The sequence below is a fragment of the Misgurnus anguillicaudatus genome, chromosome 18 (assembly GCF_027580225.2).
Source record: "Misgurnus anguillicaudatus chromosome 18, ASM2758022v2, whole genome shotgun sequence".
Lineage (NCBI taxonomy): Eukaryota > Metazoa > Chordata > Actinopteri > Cypriniformes > Cobitidae > Misgurnus > Misgurnus anguillicaudatus.
The window spans coordinates 28,213,871-28,232,193 of NC_073354.2; the positions used below are offsets into that span (position 1 = coordinate 28,213,871).

General features: G+C 36.9%; 1 protein-coding gene across 1 annotated transcript in view; it reads left to right on the forward strand.

Moving 5' to 3' along the window:
* ncoa1 (nuclear receptor coactivator 1) overlaps positions 1-18,323 on the forward strand; it is a 65,709-nt gene that overhangs the window by 3,344 nt on the left and 44,042 nt on the right. The window contains exon 2 of the mRNA XM_073856247.1: positions 15,597-15,761. The gene's annotated coding sequence lies outside the window, so the exon portion shown is untranslated. The remainder of the gene's footprint in view (positions 1-15,596; positions 15,762-18,323) is intronic.

Genomic DNA, 18,323 nt, shown 5'->3' on the forward strand with positions numbered 1-18,323 from the left:
TTAATATTTTGTTTACACGTTTCACAGCTCAATAAGTGTAAATGATCCATAGAAAAATCCTTGACAAAAAAGCAGCAATATGATTTATTCCTTGCGTGTCGGTGCGAGCGTCTCTCTGCCGCAGCGCTCAGCTGTGTTTCCCCAGTCGTTCAGAGAGCTGACCTACATCTCGCTTGAAAAAAGCTTGCCTGTGAGAATGTGTGGGGGTAGGGAGAGCGCGCCAGAGCCAGCTAGCAAATGAACGAGCGAGAGAGACAGGAAAGAAATTCGGCTCAAGCCAGATAACAGACACCCACCCTGTGCAGAAGAGAGAGAGAGAGAGAGAAGGGGGACCCAGGGCTCAGTGTCCCATTTCTTATCAGATCATGCCTGGCCTTAGCAACAACCGAGGGTTATTTTTTCAAAGCACACGAGAGCCGTGCGAGATGGACAAACACTGCTTCGCCTCTGCATGGACGTTCGGAGCAACAGTTTCTGCGAATGTAGCATCTGCTTACTGCTTTCCTTGCCTCGGGAGTTGTATTTACATATAGCAGAGGTGGGAGGGACAGTATCACCCCTAAAGTTCAGAAGTACAGGATGTTGTAACAAGCTTAGCATGAGTGAAACATCAGTTTCTTCACGAAGAGTGCCTTTCACACTTAAACTTGCGATTTTTGACAGTTCTTTCTGCCCTCTCGCATTTAAATTTATCAGCTTTTACTTAAAAAAAAGATATTGTTCCAGCTGTGTCGGTTTTGCTCCTGGAAGGTCATTGGTTTGTCCTAAAATGAAATTGAGATTTAAATAGAATTTTATTGAAAGTTGTAATTTGGCATGTCACGATTCATAATCGAATCAACAGTATGCACAAATAAAAAAAGCGAAGAAGGCCCTGTATATGCTCATATTACAATATTACAGAACTGATATAGAAGACAGTACAAACAGTACATTGTCATAGCACATTTTTGTTTAAATAACAAAGTGATCATCATCACACATTGTGTAATTGGTGTGCCATGCTTAATGCTATTCTATAACAAACATAAAGTGAAGTTTCAGGTTCACACCTCATACAATACCTATTCTTGGTAAGAGATTAGTAGTGACCAACAGAGACACGTTTTAATAGTTACACCCTTAACTCAACAAATAAGGATGCATAATGTACTGCATTAATTAATCGGGTTAGGTTAGTTTGTTTAAAATCGATTGTGTAAACTAGTGACTCAGTATAACAAAAATTCGCTTCAAGCCTGGAATCCATGTGACTGGTAGCATGTCGTGTTATCATATGCCTTATGTGAAAACGCCTTTCAATGCTTCAAGTTCACAGAACTTTTATCAGATTTTAACAAACCACTAAATTTGCACTGTTTCTCAAAAATTTGGACAGTTTGTTCTGAAAATTAAAGACACTTTAGTACTTGTCATGATATTGTGTAATTAATGCCATTACCTGACAGGGAAAAAACTGTTTTTGTGTAATCTGTATTACTTATTATGTAATCGTGTGATTACTGGTATTGACGTAGAAGTATTATTACACTTTCAATTGGTTGAATTTATGATGTTGTGACCACAAAATCCAGGAGGGATTGACCGCTGTGGGAAGTTAAGCCATAATTGAGCAGCTGTTGCTGAAGTTTAAAAGCTGCTTGAAAGTTAACACCTTTTTTATATTTTGCATTTTTCTTTTTCCATTATTGTATTTATTTTAAAGGGACAATAAGTAGGATTTACCCCCAACTAGTGGTAAAATTGTATTTACCATTCAAACGAATAGTGCTCTCTAGCGCCTCGCTTTTCCAAATGCGTGTTGCAACTACGATAGCCTTTATTTAATCCCTGATCTTCTTGTCTGTTTCAGCTAGTTCACGTGCTCTGAATAAAAACATGTTGTGGAAATGCATTGGTAGGCAAGTGCTTTTTGTCCCTCTCTGCTATTATAGTTTATCAATATGGCGAAACGACATGAAAGCCTCCTTGGACTTATTCAATGTAAGTAAAGTGAAGAAATTCTAAGGTTACAAAGAAAAGTCAGATCACTGGCAGAGGTCATTTGACACCAACGAGGACATATTTATTAATAAATAAAACACTTAAAACCCTACTTACTGTCCCTTTAAGCTAAACATAAATGCTTTTTCTCAATATTTTTACCAACAAATCAGGACACACTTTTTCCATCTGGGCTAAAAATCAGGTTTTAATTATTGTTTATATGTCTGTAATGGTGTTTTTAATATGCTTCAGGACAAATCATTTGCAAATTTGTCATTCAACACCATCGGGGAGTAGGGCTGTCATGATTATGAAATTTGGCTGATGGTTAATTGTCTAAAAAATTGTGACGATTATGACGATTACTTGCCTGTTTTAGGGCTTTGATATTTAATTCCCTTTTTTTTGTTCTTAAAATAGTTCTCACACATTGTTGTGATTATTTAAATTAAATATTTTGCCAGGTCTGGCAGTAAATATTAATGCACATAACACATATTTTAAAGTAATTATTTAATTAATATATCTTTTAAAACTGAAAATTCTTAATAAGAACTAAACACAATAAAGTATAATGTAGCCAGTCCTACTAAGGCCATTTTAGTACTGGACCACATGTCTGTAGTGGCTGCAAAAAAATAAATTCCTTTCAGATCCTTAAGTATCTTTCACTTCGCTAAATTTGGTATTGCTGTTTTGGAAATGTGTGTTTTACCTGGCAGTTCGTACTGCTTATCAAAATTTTGCAGGGTTTCTTTAAATGCAGTTTTTCCACTGTATTGAATGGCTTTGCAATGTATCGCATTACACTGTCAGTTAAGGAGCGCCATCTGATACTGTCTCATTTATACAGGCGCTGCAGCTCCTCCTTGTGTTTTTTAGAGAGATATGCAATCATTGCGGTGATCTGAAATCATAGTGATGAGGTCAAATAATCACAATGAGACGATTATTTAATCATTGTGACAGCCCTATCGGGGAGTATTTTCTCCATCAGTTTTTCAAAGAATAATTGCTCTGGTTTTCTATGTCAAAACCTGCATCATGTCAACACAGTTGAAATAGTGGATCAGTAGTTCGAGTCACAGATATTAATGGATGCCGCATAGACAGCTCTGCGCTGCTCACACATGCTTGTCTCAATGCTATAACCTGTTAACATTAGCACAGAAAATATACATGCTGCAAACGCGCAACTCGCAAACGAAACCGGACGTAGATGTGTCTGAGACTGCTGAATGTGGCATCTATGTACATGTATATCTATGGTACAAGCTGGTTCGATTGAGTGTAGGCTGGACTAGTTCACCTATTCATATTTATGGTTTGGCCTGGTGCGATTAAGTGGAGGTGGGACTATTTTGCATATTCATTTTTATATCTTTAACTCTTTCCCCTCCATTGACGAGTTAACTCATCAATTAAGAGAAAACGCTTTTCTGCCAATGACAAGTTTTTCTGACAATCTGTATTTCTGCTATTATCCACCAGGTGGCACTCTTTCCCATCTTATTAAACCTGGAAGTATTCCCTTATGGCAAACAGTTTTAATTCTATGTATGTTTTGAGGATCGCTCTGAATCAAAACTTTACAAAAAGTCCTTCACAAAAATTGAATTAAACCTACCCACATTTGAAAGGTGATTAAAAGAAAACAAATGAAGGTGGGATGAAACAGATTTTAGTTTGAAAGCAGAGGGTCTGTTCTTTTGATATATTGTATGTTTAAATATTTAATGAAGAACATCTCATGGAAGGCATTAAAGAGAACCTATTGTCCGATTCAAGTTTTTAAATTTCCTTGTGTGTAAGTGTGTATTAGTACATGTTATCAATATGCAAAAGGTACAAACCCCAAAGTAAACTATGACGCGAGTTATCGTCTCCAACGTAAATATCTTTTCTTGGACTACAGCAAACACACGGATTGTAGGCAACAGTTTACTTCCTGGGATTGGTCATGTAGACAAGACCGACATTATCATAATTCCTCCCACTTCGGACTCACAGCACGTAAGTTAACTCCTGTTAGCAATCAAGTCTTTCAACATTTCCTGCTGACGTCAGAGGTATTCAGGCCAATCACAACATACAGATTAGCTGGCCAATCAGGGACACAGAGCTTTTCAAATCCGTGCGTTTCAGGAAGAGACTGAAATCTGGAGCTACAAAAATGTACGGTATGTGGAAAATAATGTGTTTTTTTACCATAAATCACGCAAACACAATGTATTATACCAAATACACAATATAACATTGCTTTTTAGCAATTAAATAGGTGCTCTTTAAACTTTTGTGAAAATCATAAAATGCTGGTGCTTACTGGCAAAAAAAATTTAAATGCAAAGAGTTAATTATTATTTTGATGCTCAAAGATGAGTTTTAAGTAACAAAATAATTGACAATAGAGGCATCTGGCATCTTAAAATGCATCTGGATAAAGAAATAGTCAGACTTTACACTTTTTGCACACTTTATATTTATTCTTTGTGCATTGAATCAGCTGGGACGGTATGAAAATTTCATATCATGATTATCAATATTATCATGGTTTTGTTAAAATGGGATGAAAATGTTCAAAAAGAACTGATACACACACTGAAAACATAAAAAAAGTTTAGTTTTTGAAAATCACAATTTAATATTTCATGTCTCTGAAATTATTTGTGTGGTAAAAAAAAAGAAATAAATCTGTCTAATAAGTTTACAGTGAATGAATATAATACATTATCCCTTAAATGCCTTTCTTGTGCAAAAAACTATGTTGCATGTGCGCGCCTCGTCAAACGGATTCTGGCTGGACAGGATTTACCTCAAATTTTTTAAAATCACGGTAATTAAACACGGTTGTAATGATAATTAAATTTTAAACGATAATACTAACCGTCAGGACATTTTATCGTGGTTAATCGTGAAACCAGTAATCGTCCCATTCCTAATCAGCTCTTATCTTGGTTTATTTTGGTCTGTAACACTTCAAACAAATAGAGCCTAGTAGAAAATACTTAAGATGTTTTCGTTCTTATACAGTAAGCAAAATAAAGAAGCATTTTATTAAATATGACAGATCAGTGTAGAAGTGTCAAATATTTTGGGTCATGCGCTGAATTGGTCTAATTGGTGTTGAGTGCTGAATGTTGCACCTGCTGTAGGTAAAATTAAATTTAACATGCCAATATAATAAATGAACGCAAATTTAATTTGTTTTTCCACAAATCATCCTTTCAGTGAGAAGTGTGGTTGCTCTGTGTGTGTATATGCCAAATCAATAGCTCTCTTCTTCCATCAACAGAGCATACACATGGAAACATTTAGTAAAATCTGCTTCTGTGTCCTAATTCGCTATGTTTCTCCAGAGGTTAGTGTGTTGAATTTTTGAGTGTTTCCTGAAGGTCGTCTCAGTCTATACACAGATGTTAAAGGAAAGGTTCACCCAAAAATGAATCCTCTCTCATTATTTACTCACCCTCATGTTGTTCCAAAACCCGTATAACTTCCTTTCCTCAGTGGAACACAAAAACAGATGTTAGACAAAATCTTTGTGATTGACAACCTCAGTTTCATAATGTTGATAAACATTGTTTTTTTCTACTAAAATCTACTCTTTTTACTTTTAAATCTTGCGTTTTTTATTGACAGAATTTTGATTTAGTGTCTAGCAGTAAAAGCAACACAATTTTAATCTCTCCTATGTCCTGAATTGTCCCCTGACATCTAATTCTGCCCTTGATCTCTTGAATTCAGATTCTTATAATTTTTAGAAAAGTCTTCTGTCTCTTGCGACTAATACAGAGTCACAAACTTGAGCATAATAGTAGTTCACTGTGTAATGAAAGCTTTGTAGGAATTTTTGTGGCTGCATTTACAGACTGTATTTACATACTTGTCCTGTATCATTCCCTCTTTCTCTCTAGACATAGATATTTAGTTTTAGGTTTTTTAAGCCACTTGTTTTTTTGAGATTCTTCCAAACTTAGCATTAGCTTACACTCGGTTGTTGTGAATCGACTGCTTCTACCTTTTTATTACTTTGTTCCTGTAATGCTCTGTTGAATGTTTTATGAGTAGTGCCGTACAAGAGTTTGCAAAGTCAACATAGAGTTCTTCATGTTCTTCAGGGTTTTTTTTTAATTACATAAGCAAAGACATCTTGTGATTGCTAGCTACTAGACAGCAACCTTATTTACAATTTAAATATTTTTTATCACTCTGAATACATTATTTCTAGTAGTCTTGCTGCAAATTTCACACACAACAGGGACACATTTACTATGTTTAAGTGCTATAATATGGTCCCCTGTGCTTCTATCAGTCTAGAAAATGTGAAAAAGATCAATCCAGTAACTCGGTTTTAGTAAACCATTTTCTGCAGGCATGTGAAAAAATTATTTAGGCATTGTGTCCTTAATTGATTAATTTTAATGTTTTATAGAAACAATACTATTAGTCCAAACCTTATTTGAGACGTGTCTCTCTCAGCTTTCTCAAATATATACAACTTTCTCAAATATATGTGCATAGTTAGACTATAGGCTATTAGATTTGTATTTATTTGTCTTTGTGTAAACAAGAATGGTTTAACAAATAAATAATGGGAAACAAACAATAAACAGTGGAGAGTACTTGGCTGCATTTCACTGTCCTGCAGCAGGATCTTGGCCATCAATGCTGCTGACTTCATCTTACAACTGTTTAAAGAAAGTGTCATAAACTGGCAGTAGGGAGTTCATTTTCAGTCCATCTGCAAACATTATCATTAATAATAGCAGCCCACACCATTTCACCAACCTGTCAGCCGATTTGTGTCCATTAGTGAGCTATCCATGAGCCCAGTCGTTTGATCTATTAGAAGTCCCTCTCATTTGATCTTTTTTTAAACTTAAAATAAAAATAGTCATGTATTGATGCATTTTATTGCCCGATCTTGATGTTCCACACCATTTGGTATCGGCACTGATGATTTCAAACTCAAGTCTCAGATTTTTGCTATTAATTTGCACCTTACCTCTCAATACAGCTACAGTTAACAAACTGTTTGATTGTACGATATACACTCACCTAAAGGATTATTAGGAACACCTGTTTAATTTCTCATTTAGGCAATTATCTAATCAACCAATCGTATTGCTGTTGCTTCAATGCATTTAGGGGTGTGGTCCTGGTCAAGACAATCTCCTGAACTCCAAACTGAATGTCAGAATGGGAAAGAAAGGTAATTTAAGCAATTTTGAGCGTGGCATGTTGTTGGTGCCAGACTTGCCGTTCTGAGTATTTCACAATCTGCTCAGTTACTGGGATTTTAACGCACAACCATTTCTAGGGTTAACAAAGAATGGTGTGAAAAGGGAAAAACTTCCAATATGCGGCAGTCCTGTGGCCGAAAATGCCTTGTTGATGCTAGAGGTGAGAGGAGAATGGGCCGACTGATTCAAGCTGATAGAAGAGCAACTTTGACTGAAATAACCACTCGTTACAATCGAGGTATGCAGCAAAGCATTTGTGAAGCCACAACACGCACAACCTTGAGGCAGATGGGCTACAACAGCAGAAGACCCCATCGGGTACCACTCATCTCCACTACAAATAGGAAAAAGAGGCTAAAATTTGCACAAGCTTGCCAAAATTGGACAGTTGAAGACTGGAAAAATTTTGCCTGGTCTGATGAGTCTTGATTTCTGTTGAGACATTCAGATGGTAGAGTCAGAATTTGGCGTAAACAGAATGAGAACATGGATCCATCATGCCTTGTTACCACTGTGCAGGCTGCTGGTGGTGGTGTAATGGTGTGGGGGATGTTTTCTTTAAATGCCACCTGAGCATTGTTTCTGACCATGTCCATCCCTTTATGACCACCATGTACCCATTCTTTGATGGCTCTACCAGCAGGATAATGCACCATGTCACAAAGCTCGAATCATTTCAAATTGGTTTCTTGAGCATGACAATGAGTTCACTGTACTAAAATGCCCCCCAAATCAGCAGATTTCAACGCAGTAGAGCATCTTTGGGATGTGGTGGAACGGGAGCTTCGTGCCCTGGATGTGCATCCCAAAAATCTCCATCAACTGCAAGATGCTGTCCTATCAATACGGGCCATGTAGAATTAAGGCAGTTCTGAAGCGAAAGGGGGTCAAACACAGTACTAGTATGGTGTGCCTAATAATCCTTTAGGTGAGTGTACAACTGTATGTATTGAACATATCTATGTTTAAGTTACAGTCCATATCCAAAAGAATCAGAGTTGTGGTTCAAGGTCATTGAACAATCATTCATTAGGCTATACTTAAAATATCTTAAGGGGCTCCATTAGAATCTGTATTGTTGAGGTACTGATCTGGAACCAGAATTAAAGCCCATTTGAAATTTAAAGTTTTATTGTGTCCTAGCGTTGTATGCTGGAATTTATACACGTACATATTCACTTAAACCCCTGCCCTAGATTTCACATCTGCAGAGGTGAAGTAAATGCTTCTAAATCAACGCAGCAATAAAATGTTGCTTTCATCTTTTCTTTGTGTATAAAAAATCATTATGTTTGATCACTACTAAACCCGAGTCAGCTGTTTGCCTGAAGCCAATATAGAAACACATTCGCTCCTGCCTCATTTTCTAACTATTTTCTGTTGTGTGAAACTTCACATAGCAAGGTCTGAGAAAATGTTGATAACCTTTAGGTTTTCAATATTCATTGGTTTATTTTAACTAATATTCGATTCCTGCTTGTTTAGGCAACATTGATTTGGGGTAGGGATGGGACGGTAAATGCCAATACAAACTATCAATACCTGTCCGATATCAATTCTGAATCGCACACCGATATTATGCACAGCTTTTTCATGTACTACGGGTCTCTGATCAGGAAGTCCTTCTCAATCTGAAATCACTGTTAGTTTGAGTCGTTTATAACATGCATTTGAAATATACATATTCTTTATTATCTAGAAAATACATTAAAAAGTTTGAAGAACAGCAATATAAATATATGCTTAAGCCATTTCCTGGAGATGCATGTGTAATGGTTCTTGTTCTGCGGCCCATATCGAGTTTCTGCACGAGAAGTTTTTTGAAAGTTGCGACATTCACCGTAATTCGTTGAGATGCATAGCAAGCATCATCCGCCGATTTATCGGCCCAACAATAATTTGTTTGACTATTTGTTTGTCGACCAATTGCAGATGAATGAGAAAAGTTCAGAAGTTTGAAACCGGAAACCGAGCTCCAAGACATCAAACTATCTTTTTTGACATTGATTGTTCTGTTAACACTTAACTTTCTTAAGTTTAATTTTCTTGCTTCATCGATAGATTACAATGAGTGCCTGTTTCCTCCTGCCTCCCCCAGTGAAATGGTTCTGCATGATAGCGGCGTCGGTACACCTCTCTGTCTTAAGTTCCCATCCTTTAGTTAATTACAGCCATAGAGTTTCCTTCAGTGAGCATTGAGCAAATCAGCCACATTGAATCTCAATTGTTTAGATTGGTGGGTCTTAAGAGTTTCTGGAAATTGGTAACCCTTGTTAGACCCAGCTGTTATTACCGTAAAACTTCAAATAATAGCCGAGTCCCAAATAGACGCCTGTCTCTTTTAGACGCCTGGTGTGACGACAGGTTTGTCTGTCTCAAATAAAGGCCTGGTCTGTTTTTTAGTTTCGGGTTGTATTTAATCTTCTAAAACCCGTCAGATAGTCTGTTTAAGACAGTTCTATGGTGCAGATTGAACACGCTAAAGTTTGTTTTGCTTACCAGTAGATGTCACGTGACAGACGCAGTCGTTCCATTACTCATCACTATGGCAACACAACAAGCTTCGTCGCCAGGATTGAGGTGATGATGAGAGTAGCGAAGTGACAATCGGGAGAGTCGGGACTTTTCCCGGTGGGCCGGTAGTGTTTTGGGGCCGCTGATAATAGCCGGGCTTTCAGTCTTTTGTCATGCATGCACTCCCGCCACACATTGTATTTCTCATGCGGAAACACTATTTATCATATTTAATATGCTGCAGCGCCCAAAATGTATCTGGCCGCACTGCTCTCTCTCTCTCTCTCTATCAAGCCCGTCTTCCCTAGAGTTCTAGTCGAGCGAGCCAATACAAAAAAAAAGAAAGAGGCTACATAATAGCCAATCAGAAAATAGCACTGTTGTATCTGGGTAAGATTTCACGTAACAACCAATAAAAAAACATATCCTTGTTTGCTTTATTTATACTGCCAATAATTTAAGACTGTTGTTATTACACAAACTAAATTGTTAAACACATTCAAATTAAAAATAAAACGTAATATGTGGTAACCTCCTGCTGTCATGCTGGAACAATTAAATTAAAAGCCTGTCTCTTATAGACGCCTGATGTGATGATAGGTTTGGGAAAATAAAAGCCAGGGCTATTATTTGAAGTTTTACGGTATTAGACATTACAGATGCACCGATATATCGGCCTAGGAATGGGCCGGTATAAAATTCTTTAGCAAAAATACTAGTGATAGACCGATATATCGGCCAGCCGATATATCGGGCCGATATTTGTGAGTTTTATGTGTATCGGCATCGGCCGATACGTGGCTGCCATGTTCGCCGATTTTTTTCTGCCATTATTTACAGACAGAGTGCTGGAACCCGCAAGCGATTGCAGGTCATGTGACTAAAAACAATTAACCTTTCCATGACAACATCGAAAGCTCGGCCTAACAGCTGATCATAGCTGAACAAAGCTGGTTTTTATTTCTCATCTCTATGGGGCGGTTTCCCGGACAGGGATTAGACTAGTCCTAGACTAAAATGAATGTAAGAACTGTCCAAACTAATAACATCTCTTTTTAACAACATGCCATTTTTTTACATAATTTTTATGATGTAAATTGAGTGAGCAAAAGCAGTATCGGCTCAAAATATCGGCGCAAGAAAATCGGCAGCATGTATCGGTCATCGGCTAAGGCTGATGAAACAAAAATCGCATCGGCACTGAAAAATCCATATCGGTCGATGCCTAAAAAATACCACAGTTTCACGTTGTTTCGGTATTGCCATTGCAACACTTAAATGTGTTATTTTCAAATGCCAGGTAAAAATAAAGCCTTTAAATTAAAATGTTTTCAAAAAATATATAATATTTTCGTAATGTATATTAAATGTAAACATCAAATCAATCACATGACGTAATGATTTAATAAATTTTGTATAAACACAGCTCATACCTTGGAGAAGGTATCACAGAACTTTTTGTAGTTTTGAAACCTTGACTGTTTAAAACCTTGGTATACTTTGAAACCGGTAATTGGCCCATAAAAGCTATTTGCAGACAGTCTAAAAACAGTCAATCAAAAGAGAAAAGACAAATGCAATGAATTTGAGCTTTGTGTATAGAAAATGTAAAGAAACATAACTAGTTTAATGGTTTGGTTTAGAAAAATTTAATTTTTAGAATTAAGTTAATGCAAGTTAACATAACCACCAACTATCGTTATCGGCAGATATCAGTCTGAATAACCGGCTATTGTTATCGGTGTAAAATTTTAATATCTTCTCTATTAGAAATAGAACAGTATTTTTGCATGTAAATTAAAATCTGAAGAAGAAGTGAAAACGAACCAAAAATGTGAATAACTCTTTTGAGATGCAGGATATTAGTTAGTGAAGTTAGTAGGGATAAGCACTGAAAATGTTATTTGCCTGCCAACATCAGAACTGTCAAATCCACACTTCCTTACAAGCAATTCTGCTTTAACCATTGGGAGCAACCAGTCTAAACTCATTTTGTTTGGTATGAAGTTTGCTAAACACCTGGTTTGGATGCTGTGTTTTTATGACATTCACTCACTCCCATTACTGTAGCCTTGCAGTAACAATGAAAGCCACAGAGGGTTCATCTGGTGTCTTTGCATGGGCAAGAAATGTTTACCAACTTTGTAAACCATCAGTGCCCTATGCTGGAGTCACAAACACTGTCATTGCTGATGGGCAGCAATATATTGATTTGGATTCAAGTGCAATAAAGCACTAAACCCTTTTCAGGTCTTTTTGTAAGGCATATAACTAGATACATTGGCCCTCATTTATCATTCTTGCGTAGAAACGGGCGTATATGTTGGCGTAAGATTATGCTTACACTCCTCTCACCGCCTGATTTATGAAACTGTGCGTACCGTTGATATTCAGGTGTACGCAATATCTGCCCTTCATAAATGCCGCGGCTGAAAACGATCGTCATTAGAATAACACGCCCATATAAATTCAAGTCTCCACCTCCCCCACGCCCTCATTTTACGACATTGACACATGGAAGACGGCAAAGAAGACAAACCGGGGAAGTGGAAAGAAACAAAATTGTTTTATTTGGGAGTTTAAAGAGCGGGATTAAAGACACATTAATAATTGCATGACATTTTGTAATATTTGTATTATTATTTTTATTATTAATGACGCTTAATTGATATTTAGAATAATTATTATTTATTATTATTATTATTATTTACTGTTGCCTACATCTAAATTATATGTCTGCTTAATGGTTCGGTTAAGTTTTTTTTAAATAATATTTTAAAATGATGTAGTAACTTTTATAGTGTGTTTTTCTGTATTTACATACAGTTGTTTGTTAGCTAAGATCCAGTTTCATACGGAGCTCCGGATATCATTTAAATTAACAATTTGTTTCCCAGGACATCCACATGTTTTACTAAACTAATTCATAATTTGAAGTAATAATAATTGTAAAAGTAATGACGAAATATTATAATAATTAATCCCAAGGAACAAACTGTTGAATATTGGGAACGAATTTTATATTTATGGCCATACTTTAGACTAAATAAGAAAAAGAAGTGTCCATAATGTAGCATAAAAGATAATTCGTGGCCATGATTTTGTCCGCATGTCATCATCATCAGATTTATGGCTCCATTCAACACAAACATTTTACTTTACCTATTCATGTGTAGCTATTTATTTATCATCGAATGGTATGTTACTAGCTTACCTTTTGATGGATTATTACCATGTTTTGGTAGCACATCCTTGTGCTTTCTTGCAATGTGCCGCTTCAGATTCCAGGACGAATATTTGCTAACTTTTACAGTCTCTCCGCACTTCCTTTTAATGTTTTCTTCCTGCTCAATCTTAACTTTGATTTTTACTTTACATTTATGTATAAGGCTTGAATTCCACAACTTATTGCTAGACGTTTTTACAGATTCTCGAACTAGCAAATTATCAAAGGGCGTTCTGGGTTCAACGAGCGGTGCTGAGCGAGCGGACTTTTTTGAAAGGCGCTTTGATGGTAATATTACCGCACCGCTCAAGGCTCCGCTCCGCTCCGCTCACATGCTTTGCCCTGAAACGTCAGGTAAAGCGCCCAGGCTCTCAACTGAAGGAATACATATGCATACAAATCAAATGCTTTGGTAAAGTCTCTCAAATTAAACATTGAAGTCCATGTTGCATAAAAATAAACACTGAAGTTTGTAATTATTATGTTTTTTTTTACAGTGGGTCATAATATATCATATATTTTAGTTTGTCAGTGCGTTTTGTGGTGTTAGGAAGTGTTTGCGCATTTCTGCACTAACTCAAAATGTGCGTACACCACCTCCTGAGCAGGCGTAGGATTTGAGCGTACCGTACGCCAACGTCCATATTGATAAATCTCAAAGTCACCGTGGTTTTGGGTGTACGCCAGGTGTACGCTGGAATTTTGGTGTACGCACTTTTGATAAATGAGGGCCATTGGCCCTCATTTATCATTCTTGCGTAGAAACGGGCGTATATGTTGGCGTAAGATTATGCTTACACTCCTCTCACCGCCTGATTTATGAAACTGTGCGTACCGTTGATATTCAGGTGTACGCAATATCTGCCCTTCATAAATGCCGCGGCTGAAAACGATCGTCATTAGAATAACACGCCCATATAAATTCATGTCTCCACCTCCCCCACGCCCTCATTATACGACATTAACACATGGAAGACGGCAAAAATGACAAACCGGGGAAGTGGAAAGAAACAAAATTGTTTTATTTGGGAGTTTAAAGAGCGGGATTAAAGACACATTAATAATTGCATGACATTTTGTAATATTTGTATTATTATTTTTATTATTAATGACGCTTAATTGATATTTAGAATAATAATTATTTATTATTATTATTATTATTTACTGTTGCCTACATCTAAATTATATGTCTGCTTAATGGTTCGGTTAAGTTTTTTTAAAATAATATTTTAAAATGATGTAGTAACTTTTATAGTGTGTTTTTCTGTATTTACATACAGTTGTTTGTTAGCTAAGATCCAGTTTGATACGGAGCTCCGGATATAATTCAAACTAACAATTTGTTTCCACGACATCTACATGTTTTACTGGGCTAATTCATAATTTGAAGTAATAATAATTGTAATAGTAATGACGAAATATTATAATAATTCATCCCAAGGAACAAACTGTTGAATATTGGGAACGAATTTTATATTTATGGCCATACTTAGACTAAATAAGAAAAAGAAGTGTCCATCATGTAGCATAAAAGATAATTCGTGGCCATAATTTTGTCCGCATGTCATCATGTATTGCATGATCGGATTTATGGCTCCATTCAACACAAACATTTTACTTTACCTATTCATGTGTAGCTATTTATTTATCATCAAATGGTATGTAACTAGCTTACCTTTTGATGCATTATTACCATGTTTTCGTAGCACATCCTTGTGCTTTCTTGCAATGTGCCGCTTCAGATTCCAGGATGAATATTTGCTAACTTTTACAGTCTCTCCGCACTTCCTTTTAATGTTTTCTTCCTGTCCAATCTTAACTTTGATTTTTACTTTACATCAAAGGGCGTTCTGGGTTCAACGAGCGGTGCTGAGCGAGCGGACTTTTTAGAAAGGCGCTTTGATGGTAATATTACCGCACCGCTCAAGGCTCCGCTCCGCTAACATGCTTTGCCCTGAAACGTCAGGTAAAGCGCCCAGGCTCTCAACTGAAGGAATACATATGCATACAAATCAAATGCTTTGGTAAAGTCTTTCAAATTAAACATTGAAGTCCATGTTGCATAAAATAAACACTGAAGTTTGTAATTATTATGTTTTTTTTTACAGTGGGTCATAATATATCATATATTTTAGTTTGTCAGTGCGTTTTGTGGTGTTAGGAAGTGTTTGCGCATTTCTGCACTAACTCAAAATGTGCGTACACCACCTCCCGAGCAGGCGTAGGATTTGAGCGTACCGTACGCCAACGTCCATATTGATAAATCTCAAAGTCACCGTGGTTTTGGGTGTACGCCAGGTGTACGCTGGAATTTTGGTGTACGCACTTTTGATAAATGAGGGCCATTGTGCCTTGTTGCTATGGCAATGCAAAAAAAAGAAAGAAATACCGGTGCACCCATATGCATCAATGTCTAGGCTGTTTCAGCTTTTGGAAAATGTTCAGAATCACTTGTATACTGTTGGCATTCATGTAAATCTTTACTATGATGCTTCCTAAAACCAAGTATTTCTCCATAAATACAAAGACATTTATGACACAACGAAACGTCTGGCTTTGAGATGTGCTACACAGAGCGATACAGTCGGCTTTCTGAAATCTAATCAAATACTTTGCTTCAGTCACAGGTTACATCAGGTGTCCGTTTCACCACTGCCTCCCCCGGTGGGATGGGTCTGAATGCCAGAGAGGGTATGGCGCCGTAGCGTTGACATCGCTCCCATCACTTAAACCCAGTGGACCACAGCCATAGTGCTCCTCTCAATGAGGATCCCTCTGGAGCCCTAGATCAAGTAAGTCAGACAGATTTGGCTCTCTGCATATCCGGTTAAACTGCTCATAACACAGTAGCTTAAAAGGAAATAACTGCCGACAACTGAAACCGCAGGTCTTTGCTGTTACTGTAAAGGTGTTAACCGCATTATAAGGGTGAAAAAACACAAAAGGGAGGGTTTAACTGCAGTCTTATGGAAGGACATGTTTACGTAATAATACATAAATAATGTTAAGTTTCGTTTCCAGTAACAAGCTTTTCAATGTGAAAGTGAAAGCCACTCGTTGGTTTTTATTTTTTTTATATTAATTACAGACACTACAGTTTACTTGAATTTGATTTGTTTAGCATTTATATTACTAACTTAAAATAAACACACTATAAAATACAAAAATGTGTTTAGTATCTCAGTGTAGACAGTCATGTATGTTTATGTGAGTGTGTGTTTCTTTGTGTATAACTGTTACGTACTGTCAACACTGTTACTCTACCTTGGTAACAGAGTTTGACGGCAACAGAATTGACACAGTAATTCAGCTCCTAACAGGAGATAATATTATGATAATGTGCATTGTGTCCACATCAACTCACTGCAGAAGTAAACAGTTGCATACAATCCTTGCGTTCATTGTAGTCCAAGAAAAGAGAATTTAGTTGGAGATGATAACTCGCGTCATCGTATACTTACAGGGATGTGCACAGACCTTATGAGGGGCATGTGCAGAAACTAAAAAAGGGCACCCCCTTCCAAATAAATATAATAATCATTTCAAAAGCTTTTTATTTATTCACTATTAAAGCAACACTATGTAGTTTTTTAACTTTTAAATAATGTCTCTAAAATTATTTCAGTGATAGAACAACTTTTAACTGGACAAATTGTACTGTTGCTGCAACCTGAGCAGCCTCCTAGCTGCTACCAGCACACTCTGAAAATGGCGGTGGAGGGTAGAGCACACAGCCCTGCCCCTCCCCCTGCCTGCAGAAGAGTGTCTGATACCAGGCACTGTTGCGCTTTTCAACCACATGGGGGAGCTGTAAGTCATTTTTACATGGAAACTACATAGTGTTGCTTTAACTCTTTCACCGCCAACGTTTTTTTAAAAAAGTTGCCAGCCAGCGCCAGCGTTTTTCATGATTTTCACCAAAGTTTAATGCCTTCCAGAAAATGTTCTTCTTTAAATATATAAACATACAGTATACCAAATGAAAAAACAGACCCTCTGCTTTCAAACAAAAATGTTTCATCCTACCTTTAGTGGTTCTTTTGTAATCAGCTTTTGAATATGGGTAGGTTTCTGAAAAAACACCACATTTTGAGCAAAAAGCAGAGATAATTCCATTTTTGTGACAGACTTTTCGTAGAGATCCCATTCAGAGCGATCTTTAAAACAGACACGGACATGCAGCTGCTTGCCATAGGGCAATACTTCCGGGTTTAAAAAGTTGCGGAACCTGGTGGATAATAGCGGAATTGCGGAAAGACGGAAAATCTCGTCATTGGCGAGGAAGCGTTTTCTCTTAATTGACAAGATATCTCGTCAATGGCGGTGAAAGAGTTAATAACCGTTATATAGATTAAAAAAAATTTTTTTTTTTCATTTTTTCTCTGCTTTGCATACATAAAGTTCAATAAAAATATGTTTAAAAAATATTTTTTAGCTATTCTGTTTGTTTTTATGAGCTAATTTTATTTATTTGGTTAACATGTTTATGTATGTCATTGAGAAGAGGGGGTAATAGAAGATTAAAGATCAAAATAGGAGATTTTACTATAGCCATACCATTAGCATATCCAATATGTATTTGCCTACCTGGCAAAAATTGTGCAAGGGACCTTGGTCTCTTGAAGGTGCACTAAGGTTGGTGGTTCTCTCTTATGCACTTCACTTTCCTTAAATGAAAACCACCATTTTCAATGTTTTGCTATGCTCTTCAGGGTTCCTACGTGTCCTTGAAATCCTTGAAAGTTTGTGAATCTGGGGGAAAAAATTCAAGGCCCTGGGAAGTTTTTGAAAATATACATACATAGATACTGGTCATTGAAAGTGCTTGAATCTATTTTATGCAAGTTGTTTTCTGGAAAAAATCCATATTATTCCCTTTATAGTGTAGGATAATATCATAAAAATTCTAGACTTTTAAGCACAAGTGCTAAACTGTTCGCTTTAAATGCTTATATCTTCTGTATGCGAATGTTGATTCATAACAAAATGTTTTTTTGCATAGTTGTGTTTGACACTTGAAAACGTCTCGGGTTACGTATGTAACTGTTGTTCCCTGAGAAGGGAACGAATCGCTGCTTCTTCCTTCCCATACTTTCTGCGTCCCTGTAATGGCGCCTGTAACGCCGTCTATTCGATACTTCAGATAGCGTTATACTTCCTAGCTCCCGCGTCACCCTGTCATTAAGCCTCACCATTGGTTGAATTTGATATACACATTCAGACGCACTTACCCCAGGAGGCGTCCCCAAAGTGTCACCGTAGTGACGCAGCGCAAGTTCTTCGAAAGGGAATTGTAACAATGTATCTTAAAAGGTAAAACAATGTAACCTTGCTCTCACTTGAAATGTGTCCCC